Consider the following 11,057-nt stretch of genomic DNA (forward strand, 5'->3'; position numbering starts at 1 on the left):
TATTTTTAGTAGAGACGGGGTTTCACCATGTTGGCCAGAATGGTCTTGAACTCTTGACCTCGTGATCCGCCCGCCTCGGCCTCCCAAAGTGCTGGGATTATAGGCATGAGCCATCACGCCCGGCCAAAGGATACTTTTTTGACTTGAGGGAAGTTTTCAAGCCATTTTAATTTTTAAAATTATACTTTAAGTTCTGGGATACATGTGCAGAATGTGCAGGTTTGTTACATATGTATACATGTGCCATGGTGGTTTGCTGCACCCATCAACCTGTCATCTACATTAGGTATATCTCCTAATGCTATCCCTCTCCCACCTGCCAACAGGCCCCAGTGTGTGATGTTCCCCTCCCTGTGTCCATGTGTTCTCATTGTTCAACTCCCACTTAGGAGTGAGAACATGCGGTGTTTGGTTTTCTGTTCCTGTGTCAGTTTGCTGAGAATGATGGTTTCCAGCTTCATCCATGTCCCTTCGAAGGACATGAACTCATCCCTTTTTATGGCTGCATAGTATTCCATGGTGTATATGTGCCACATTTTCTTTATCCAGTCTATCATTGACGGGCATTTGGGTTGGTTCCAGGTCTTTGCTATTGTGAATAGTGCTGCTATAAACATACATGTGCATGTATCTTTATAGTAGAATGATTTATAATCCTTTGGGTATATACCCAGTAATGGGATTGCTGGTTCAGATGATATTTCTGGTTCTAGATCCTTGAGGAATCACCACACTGTCTTCCACAATGGTTAAACTAATTTACACTCCCACCAACAGTGTAAAAGCATTCCTATTTCTCCACATCCTCTCCAGCATCTGTTGTTTCCTGACGTTTTAATAATTACCATTCTAACTGGCCTGAAATGGTATCTCATTGTGGTTTTGATTTGCATTTCTCTAATGACAGTAATGATGAGCTTTTTTTCATGTTTGTTGGCTGCATAAATGTATTTTTTTTGAGAAGTGTCTGTTCATATCCTTCACCGACTTTTTGATGGGGTTGCGTGTTTTTTTTTCTAAATTTGTTCAAACCACTTTTGACAAAAACACTGCAAAATTTCAAATTTGCTTTGCTGCCCCAATTTCTTATTTATATTTATTTTTTATACATGTTTATATATAAAAAGCTTGGTTTTACATTTGAGAACATATATTCATATGTAACATTAAAAATTCTGGGACCATTATATTAAAGAAAAAATCATATTGTTTATAATAAGCAGCTTTCAAATCAGATTTTAAACTTTCACAGTAAATAGGCCAGGTGTGGTGGCTCACACCTGGAATACTAGCACTTTGTGAGTTCAAGGTGGGCAGATCACACGAGGTCAGGAGTTTGAGATCAGCCTGACTAATATGGTGAAACTCCATCTTTACCAAAAGTACAAAAATTACCCAGGCTTGGTGGTGCCTGTAGTCCCAGCTGTTCAGGAGATTGAGGCATGAGAATTACTTGAACTCAGGAGATGGAGGTTGCAGTGAGCCAACATCATGCCATGCCCTCCAGCCTGGGTGACAGAGTGAGACTCTGTCTCAAAAAACAAAAACAAAAACAAAAACAAAATTTTCACAGTAAATTTTAAACCCCAAAGGTGTATAGTGTAACAATGGGATTGTACAACTTTGTCTAATTATTTCTGATATTTTATGCATTCTATTGTGTATTTCTTTGGAAAAAAGCATATAACATTATGTTGATATTTGTGGAAAATTGTTCTCTTTGTAATACAATAAATCAACTGTGAAACAGCATAGCCACCAAGCTCAAAGATGTCTATATTAAAAAAAAAAGTATTTTGTTTCAGTTAACATTTGTGGCTGGCCTCCCTCCCCTCTCCTCCCCCTCCTTCTTTCCTCCTCCTCTGCCATTTTCCTCCTCCTCTTTCACCTTTTTCTTCTTCTTCTTCCTCCTTTCTCCTCTTCCTCCTCTTCTCTTTCTCCTCTTCTTCCTCCTCCTCCTCCTCTTCCTCTTCCTATCTCCTTCTCCTCTCTCTCATCTCCTTCTGTTCTGCTCTTTTCTTTCTTTCTCTCTCTCTCTCCCCCCCTCTCACCCCACCCCCACCATAGTTGTGATTAAGCTGGTCAGTCAATGAGCTAGTACCATTTTTACAGAAATATAAAGTCAAATATAAATGTTATTTATGAAAACACAACAATTAGTACATGGAAATACATGGAAATATTCACAGTTCATGGCTGCTGGATAGAGGCTGATCAAATCATCTGATTTGATTCCATGGGATTGGTCCCAGAAGACTTCAAAGAAATTTTAGCTGTTTTAAGAAGGGATATAGTTTGATGCCCATAAGGCTTAACAGACACAGTAATTTCAGCAAAGGATGGGGGCAGGAGCAGGTGAAGCACATGTGGAAGAGGGTGTGGATATTGGAGGGAGTCTTTGCGTGGTTTGAAGATAGGTGGCAGGAATAAAAATCTGCAGCCTGTGGATGAGATCTAGCCCAGTTTTAATTTGCTCATAGAGCCAAAACCAAGAAGAGGGAGAGATAGGCACCATTCAGCCTTCAGATATAGAAAGTGAAAGAAAATAAAGAGTTCACTAAAGACCACAAATGTATCAATTGTTTGTGAGACAGTTTGTATCTTTCTGTCATTAAATGATATTCTTTTGGCCTCTCTGTTTCTTTATGCACTCACAGCATTTCTGTGACTGTACCTACTATTCAATGACTCTTGTGTTTCTCTAGTTCTTCCATGGGGCTGGTTCTATGAACAACCCCTTCTGTTTTGTAGTCTGAATATTTTCTTCTCTACTGGGACCTTTCCTTCCTTTTTACAGACAGTTTAAACTTGCATTTATGTCTGAGATAGGCTGTAAAATGGAAGGATTGTGGGATTTGGAATTAGACAGACCTGGGTTCAGATTCCAGTGGTGCCATTTACCAGCTGCTTGGACCAAGCCCTCCCCATTCTTCTCTGTGTTTCAGGGCCAACATTTCTTCACGTTGACCTCTTTCCCTCTAATTGAATGAAAAAAATTGGGTTTGTTTTTGTGCATGTACTAGTCCTTGGTTATGTTTTTCTTGGGTTCTTGAGATTTGTTGGGTAGAGTGGTTCTCAGTAAAAAGGCTTTTCCATTCTGGTTTAAGATTGAGAGTATAGAGAATAGCATTGAAAAGGAAAAGAAAAATTCAGAAATTTCAATTTATAGTAGAGGTAATTAGGAAATGTAGTTATTTTGAAAGCATGTGGTTTAAAAACTTCAGAAATAATTCAGCGTTACAGATCTTTTAAATCTGCTCTATTTATCTGGGCTCCCATAACTCCTACTTGTCATTCTTTCTGGTGACATTTTCTTCCTTAGTTTGTGACTGTTTATTTTTTTATTTCCTGCAGCAGATTATACATTTCTAGTGGGTAAGATTCACATTTTGAATTACTTCTAGTCAAATTAGCAAAAACATTACAGGTTGGGGACTACTTTTTTTTTTTTTAGCTCTTAACATGACTTCCTGGTTTATTTTGTGCCAAGCCTTTCAGAGTGGGAGTTAAATTTTGTATCCCTGTGTTGTCAGTCGCCCCAAACTCCTGCACATACCTAGTTTGCCGTCTTCCATCCTTTTTCATTTAACAAATATATTTTGAAGTTTGTCCCATAATAAGACATATAACACATGTTTTTGAATGACTGGGTGAGATTAGGCCCAGGGAGACCTAACTGCAGAGCAATTATAGATTGAACAATTCTGAGAACTGGGCCCTGGAACTGTTTTTGAGATAGGGTCTCACTCTGTTGCCCAGGTTGGAATGCAGTGGCACAATCATGGCTCACTGAAGCCTCCACCTTCTCAGGCTCAGGTGATCAACTCAACTTAACCTCCCAATATCTGGGACTGCAGGCACATACAGCCACACCCAGTTAGTTTTTATTTATTTATTTTTTGTAGAGATGGGTTTCACCATGTTGTCCAGGCTGATGTTGAACTCCTGGGCTCAAGTGACCTGCCCTCCTTGACCTCCCAAAGTACTGGGATTATAGGTGCAAACCATTACTCTGGCCACCTTTTAAAGGTCAGGTTGCTTAGAAGGAACCAGAAAAGCAGCCAGAGAATAACAGCAATTGAGGTGGAAGAGAATGATAAGAAGTCATTTTATTCCAAGAGGAAGTGAAGAGAACTTATTAAGCTGCATAAATACTGCTGATGAGTCAAAGGTGATGGGGACTTGATCCCTGGGCTAGGCAAGAGGAGGACATCCATGGCCTTGACAAGGACAATTTGGTGAAGCAGTGAAGGTAAAAGGCTGAAGTTAGGAGTTTTCAAGAAAGAATTGGAGGAGATAAAATACACAGTAAATAAGAATGATTATTTCAAGTACTTTGCTTAAATGGGGAGTAGAGAAATAATAGCTATGGAGAAGAATGTGTAAGGAAGTTTTTTTTTTTTTTCTTTTAAAGAAGAGATATCATCTTTTTTAGCTAGGCTACTTACAGTTTTCTTTGCTATTACGCTCAGAGTCCTTTCTATTGGGACAGAGCATATTTGGAGTGAGTGAAATGTAAACGAGGAAGAAAAAAGCAGTAATGGGGGAGGCTGATGAGAGTGGTTAGTGGGGCCTGGGGACATCAGACAAGTAGAGTTCCTTAAGCAATTTTAGGGATCATGTGGGGGCTAAAGATATCAAAGATAATAGCCATACTTGGGAAATGACTCAACCTTAATTGTCTTGGGTTTCTTTAATTCTCAAGAAAATAACACATGGTTTTCTAACCACTACCAACTCCTTAGTGGTTTTCCAACCATTATTTTAACCACTACCAACTCCATAGTATGATTTCTAAGTAGAACAGGGCTGGTTAAATAGCACCTGGGAATCTCCTAAGCCTCTTCAGCTTTTCACATAGTGTGGGAGGAGGGGCTATAACACTCAACTCAAAATACATTCTGCAGAACAAAGCCAAGTACTAATATCAACATGCCAAACTTTTATTAGTCCACCAGAATGGAACGTTAACTGCAACAATCAGAGTAAAAATGGATACATCCTATGAGGAGTTGATGGAGGACCTTTTTGGGGATTTGTAACTTTAAATTTCCACTTTATTGTGATATAAAAAATATCATGAAGTCCGAGGTCATATTTAAATGGTTTTTCATCAAAATTACCAATAGGAGAGAATTACTCTAAACCAAACTGGTTAGTGCACACTGCTCCTTATTTCCTGAGATACTCTAGAGTCTCTGCTTTATACCATCCCAGTGAAGATCAGAGCACCAGGGAGATGAGGTCCTAGGAATGATAGATGTTAAGGCCAACTTTGGCATACTATTCTTCAGACGCTTTGTCCTTTGCAGCAGATGAAGAGGGACAAGAATCTTTTCCTCATCCAAGAAGAGTTTCCCAAGCACCTAAGCATTATCAAGAAAGAGGAGTTAGCTGGCACCTGCTCATCTTAAAATTCTCTTAAGAGGGTTTTATATTTTAGATCTGGTTCCTCCATTAGAAAACTGACATTCACTTCATAAGTCCTGATTTACTTTAACCTAAAAAGTGTGCCTGAGTCAGTGGTTTTGGAGAGGAAGCTTGGAGTGGTGGCTACACACGTGGGCCCTGAATGCTGGCTCTGCCACTTGTAACAGCTGCAGTGTAATCCTAAGCAAGTTCTTTAACCTTAGCCTGCTTCAATTTCCTCTTCTTTAAGTCAGGAATAATGATACCTTTCTCTTTAAGATAATGTGAAGATCACACATGTTAATACATGTAGGAGCTGAGAACAATGCACAATACATAGTAAGTGCTATGTAAGTGTTTGTGGTCATTTGTTATATGAATTTTCCCAGTGTTTTTTGCACTGGGTAATGGAGACAAATTTCATCCCACAAACTCTGATGTGTAATAAAAGCCTATTAAAAAATAAGTCAACGTAATTTCTTTCTTTCTTTTTTTTTTCTTTCCAACTTTTATTTTAGGTTTTAAGGGCACAAGTGTGGATTTGTTCCATGGGTAAACTATGTGTTGCAGGGTTTGGTGTACAGATTATTTCACCACCGAGGTAATAAGCATAGTACTCAAAAGGTGGTGTTTTTCAAACCTCACCCTCCACCTACCCTCTCTCCCTATGTAGGCTGTGATGTCTATTGCTTCCTTCTTTGTGTTCATGTGTTATTCAATATTTAGCTACCAGTTGTAAGTGAGAACATATGTCAACCTAATTGTTGCCTCTAAGCTTCTCACTTCTCATGCCTCAGATTTTCTCTAACCCCAGCCACACCCCAAGTCTCTGGAGGATTATTCAGGGCCGAGGCATTGAGGTTTGGTTGGGGAGAGGGGTTTCAGGTGTTGCATGTACAGAGAAAGTCTCTGGTGAGATATTTACTGTCCCCTACTCCTACAGTTCTTTCAGATCCAGACTGCCTCCCTAACATGCTTAGGAAATGTCCTCAGGTTGGGAACCCCATGCCTAGGCGCTAAGTACCTAACCACACCATGCATTTATCACTTTTAAAAATATTATAGACTCTAGAAGGGCCTTCCAGAACTTCTGGCCCAAGTCTTGGGCCCAGGATATTTTCTGTTCCTCCATTATGGGGTTGTAGGTATATAGGCCATGGGGAAAATTTCTTCCTTTCACTTTTTTTTCTAACCCATTCAGCCACCTACTAAAGTCTCTCTTTTCTTTCTTTGCTCATTTACAAATCTTTTATTAATATATCTTCTGTGGGCTTGGCTTTTGAGAACACGAATAGGAATTACTGTCTGATACTTCTGCTTTCTGAAATATCTGTGAGGTAAGGAAGTGTTAACCAGGCCACATGCTTGACTGAGGGAAAGGGGAAAAGTAGAATATAGCATCCAGCTAGACATGTAGCATTGCTTGTGGGCATATTTCCTCTTTCCTAGCATTCATAGAGTTATCTGAAATATGGGACGAAGTTTTGCTAAGACTTTGAATTACCAGAAAATGTTATATAACATCTCAACCATTAAAAGTATAACATGCTGGTAGGCCTGGAGCTTTCCTGATCAACTCATTTACTTTGCATGTATCACCATCATTTAGAGGATATTTTCCTGAACTGCTTTGAAGGACCTCAGGGTATACTTGCCTTTCTCTATTTAGTTCCCAGCATTTTCCCAGTCAACCTACGTAAGTCCTGACTTCAGTCCCTTTCTAGACGTTTCCAGATGCCACTTCCCTTTGATAAGTCATTCCCTCTTGCTACAACGTTTCTGTTTTGCACATGGCCTCTAAACTCAGCTAGGAAAACTGCCCTCATTTCTGTCCTTAGCCACCCTCTCTCCTTCAGCATTTCCTGACTCCACATGATGTGCTAAACTGTGATTGCTTTACCTCTTGCCTACCAAAAATTCAGAGGTCACATGGTAGCTATTGCAAATGGAGTTGAAACTGCCTAAAGTCAATGTATTAAAAGTTTAAGCATCTTAGACCAATAACTACTTTAAAGAAATGACAGAGAATCAAGAAACATGTTAAACTACCTTATGATTATGCAATCATTAGAATCCCAACTGTAAGAAAATTCATGGGTTAAATCGCCCAATTTCTTCAAAAATAAATTGCAGAGACAAGGATGAGAAGTACGGCATATAGACTAAAAGGGTCTTAAAAGACATAAATAAAAACAAGCAAACCAAAACTATCATTATCAGGACGTGTACTTGAGTGATATAACTTTCAGGGAAGCTTAAACATAAGGAAAATGGTTATTTGTAGAGGGAAGATACATGATTGTGACTGAGACATAGCTTCTGTGTTTGGCCAAGTCCTATTTCTTGATCTGGGTGGTGGTTAGCAAGGGTGATCATCTTATAATATTAAAAAAAACTATACATTTATTTTAAGAGGTTTAAAAAGATGCTTTTTTTTTTTTTTTTTGAGACAGAGTCTCACTCTGTTGCCAGGCGCCAGGCTGGAGTGCAGTGGTGCAGTCTCGGCTCACTGTAACCTCCGCCTCCTATGTTCAAGCAATTCTCCTGCCTCAGCTTTCTGACTAGCTGGGACTACAGGTGCACACCACCACGCCCAGCTAATTTTTGTGTTTTTTAGTAGAGACGGGGTTTCACCACGTTGGCCAGGATGGTCTCAATCTCATGACCTCGTGATCCGCCTGCCTCGGCCTCCCAAAGTGATGGGATTACAGGCTTGAGCCACTGCGCCTGGCCAAAAGATGCTCTTAAATGTAAGTAATAATTCAGCTTGTAATTCTGTTTCATGTGTTAATTAGCAAGCTGCGTTTTACACTCTAGGATCAGTGCCGGTGAACTTAATTATGAAGGACCTCTTGTTTCTAGAAAGAGTCAACACTCACCTTTCCCCACAGAGAATGGCTGCTTGTGGACATTAATGTATATGGCATGCTCAGTTCATTTTTAATTTCACCAATTTAGCTAATCTACTGGTTTTCAATAACTGTCATTTCACCATAAATATTCTTTCATCTCTTCTTTGATTGCTCTCATTTAGCCCAAATTTCTTCCAACCATTTAAAGAAGTCTTCAATACATACCAATTTCTTCTTTTTTATTTTAGGAATGGCACTTTTCCCTCACATTACTAATTTTATCTTTCTGTTTGTTAAATTTACTTCCTCAGCCTTTCGAAATACTTTTCTCTGCCTCTCCAGGGAGTAGGAAGGGTGGATACTCTGTTTCCCAGTGAGATCTTCATTAGAAGCAGTGGAAGGATTAGAGGAGATACTGTAGTGTGGGATTCTTTATTCTCTTTTTCTTTATTTATTTAAATTGTGATTGGAACATGACATGTGATTGTTACAAGGTTATTATATTCATAATAACAAGAAAACGTTACCATTTTATAAATTCAAACAAAGTGCATAGAGTTTTAGGAGATGTTTTATATACTCTGGATATAAGTCTTTTGTTGTCACAATGTTTTGAGAACATTTCTTCCATTATGTGCTTTGCCTTTGTATTTTTAAATGTTGCTTTTTGACAAGAAGAATAATTTAATTTTTTTTTTTTTTGAGACAGAGTCTCACTCTTTCACCCAGGCTGGAGTGTAGTGGCATGTTCTCTGCTCACTGCAACCTCCGCCTTCCAGTCTCAAGCGATCCTCCTGCCTCAGCCTCCCAAGTAGCTGGGACCACAGATGTGTGCCACCACTTCTGGCTAATTTTTGTATTTTTTGTAGAGACGGGGTTTCACCATGTTGCCCAGGCTGGTTTTGAACTCCTAGCTCAAGTGATCCACCCACCTCGGCCTCCCACAGTATTGGGATAACAGGTGTGAGCTACCATGCCCAGCCAGAAGAGTTTAATTTTTAAAAATTTTTAATTTTTTGTTGGTACATAGTAGGTATACATATTTATGGGGTACATGAGATATTTTGATACAGGCATACAATGAGTAATCATCACATCAAGGTAACTGGGGTATCCAATAAATACCTCAGCATTTATTCTTGCTTTGTGTTATAAAAAGTCCAATTATACTCTTTCAGTTATTTAAAAATGTACAATAAATAACTGTTGACTATAGTTACCATGTTGTGATATCAAATGCAAGATCTTATTTATTCTATCTAACTATATTTTTGTGCCCATTTATCATCCCCATTCTCTCCACCCCTACAACTACGCTTCCCAGCCTTTGGTAACCATTGTTCTAATCTCTGTCTCCATAAATTCAATTGTTTTAACTTTTAGCTCCTACAAATAAGTGAGAATGTGTGAAGTTTGTCTTTCTCTGCCTGGCTTATTTTATTTAACATAATGATCTCCAGTTCCATTCATGTTGTTGAAAATGACAGGATCTCATTTTTTTTTTTTATGGTTGAACAGTACTTGATTGTACATATATGCCACATTTTCTCTTTTTTGAAATTTTATGTTTTATTGTAAGTTCCAGGGTACACGTGCAGTATGTGCAGGTTTGTTACATAGGTAAATGTGTGCCATGGTGATTTGCTGCACCTATCAATCTGTCACCTAGTGTTAAACCCCACATGTATTAGCTATTTTTTCTAATGGTCTCCCTGTCTCCACCCCACCCCCTGGCAGGTCTTAGTGTGTGTTGCTACCCTCCCTGTGTCCATGTGTTCTCATTGTTAAGCTCCCACTTATAAGTGGGAACATGTGGTGCTTGGTTCTCTGTTCCTGGGTTTGTTTGCAGAGGATAATGGCTTCCAGCTCCACCTAAGTCCCTGAAAAGGACATGATCTCATTCCTTTTTATAGCTGCATAGCATTCCATGGTTATATTTACCACATTTTCTTTATCCAGTGTATCATTGATGGGCATTTGGGTTGATTTCATGTTTTTGCTATTGTGAATAGTGCTGCAGTGAACATACACATGTATCTTTATAAGAGAATGATTTTTATTCTTCGGGCATATATCCAGTAAGGGGATACTGGGTCAAATGATATTTCTGGTTTCAGGTCTTTGAGGAATTGCCACACCATCTTCCACAATGGTTGAAGTAATTTACATTCCCACTACAGAGTAAAAGCATTTCTATTTCTCCATATCCTCACCAGCATCTGTTGTTTCTTGACTTTTTAATAATCGCTGTTCTGACTGGCATGAGATAGTATCTCATTGGTACCACATTTTCCTTATCTGTTCATTTGTTGATGAACACTTAGGTTGCTTCCAAATCTTAGCTATAATTGTGCTACAATAAACATGGGAGTGCAGATGTCTCTTTAATATATATTGATTTTCTCTCCTTTGAATATACACTTAGCAGAGTGATTGCTGAATCGTATAATAGTTCTATTTTTAGTCTTCTGAGAAACCTCCAAACTGTTCTCCATAGTGGTTGCACTAATTTACATTCCCGCCAACAGTGTACAAGAATTCCCTTTTCTCCAATTCTTCACCAGCATTTGTTATTGTGTATCTTTTGGGTAAATGCCATTGTAACTCGGCTAAGATGATATCTCATTGTAGTTTTGATTTGTACATTTCTGATGATCAGTGATGTTGAAAACCTTTTCATATACCTGTTTGACATTTCTATGTTTTCTTTTGAGAAATGTATATTCTGATCTTTTGCCTATTTTATTTTTATTTTTTTGTTCTTTTTTTTTTTTTTTTTTTTTAAGTTCCTTATAG

General features: G+C 38.6%; 1 protein-coding gene across 1 annotated transcript in view; it reads right to left on the minus strand.

Annotated features, from left to right (window-relative positions):
* HTR1E (5-hydroxytryptamine receptor 1E) overlaps window positions 1-11,057 on the minus strand; it is a 98,767-nt gene that overhangs the window by 2,461 nt on the left and 85,249 nt on the right. The window lies entirely within an intron of this gene.

This window comes from Cebus imitator, unplaced genomic scaffold, assembly GCF_001604975.1.
Source record: "Cebus imitator isolate Cc_AM_T3 unplaced genomic scaffold, Cebus_imitator-1.0 Scaffold117, whole genome shotgun sequence".
In the NCBI taxonomy this organism is placed as follows: domain Eukaryota; kingdom Metazoa; phylum Chordata; class Mammalia; order Primates; family Cebidae; genus Cebus; species Cebus imitator.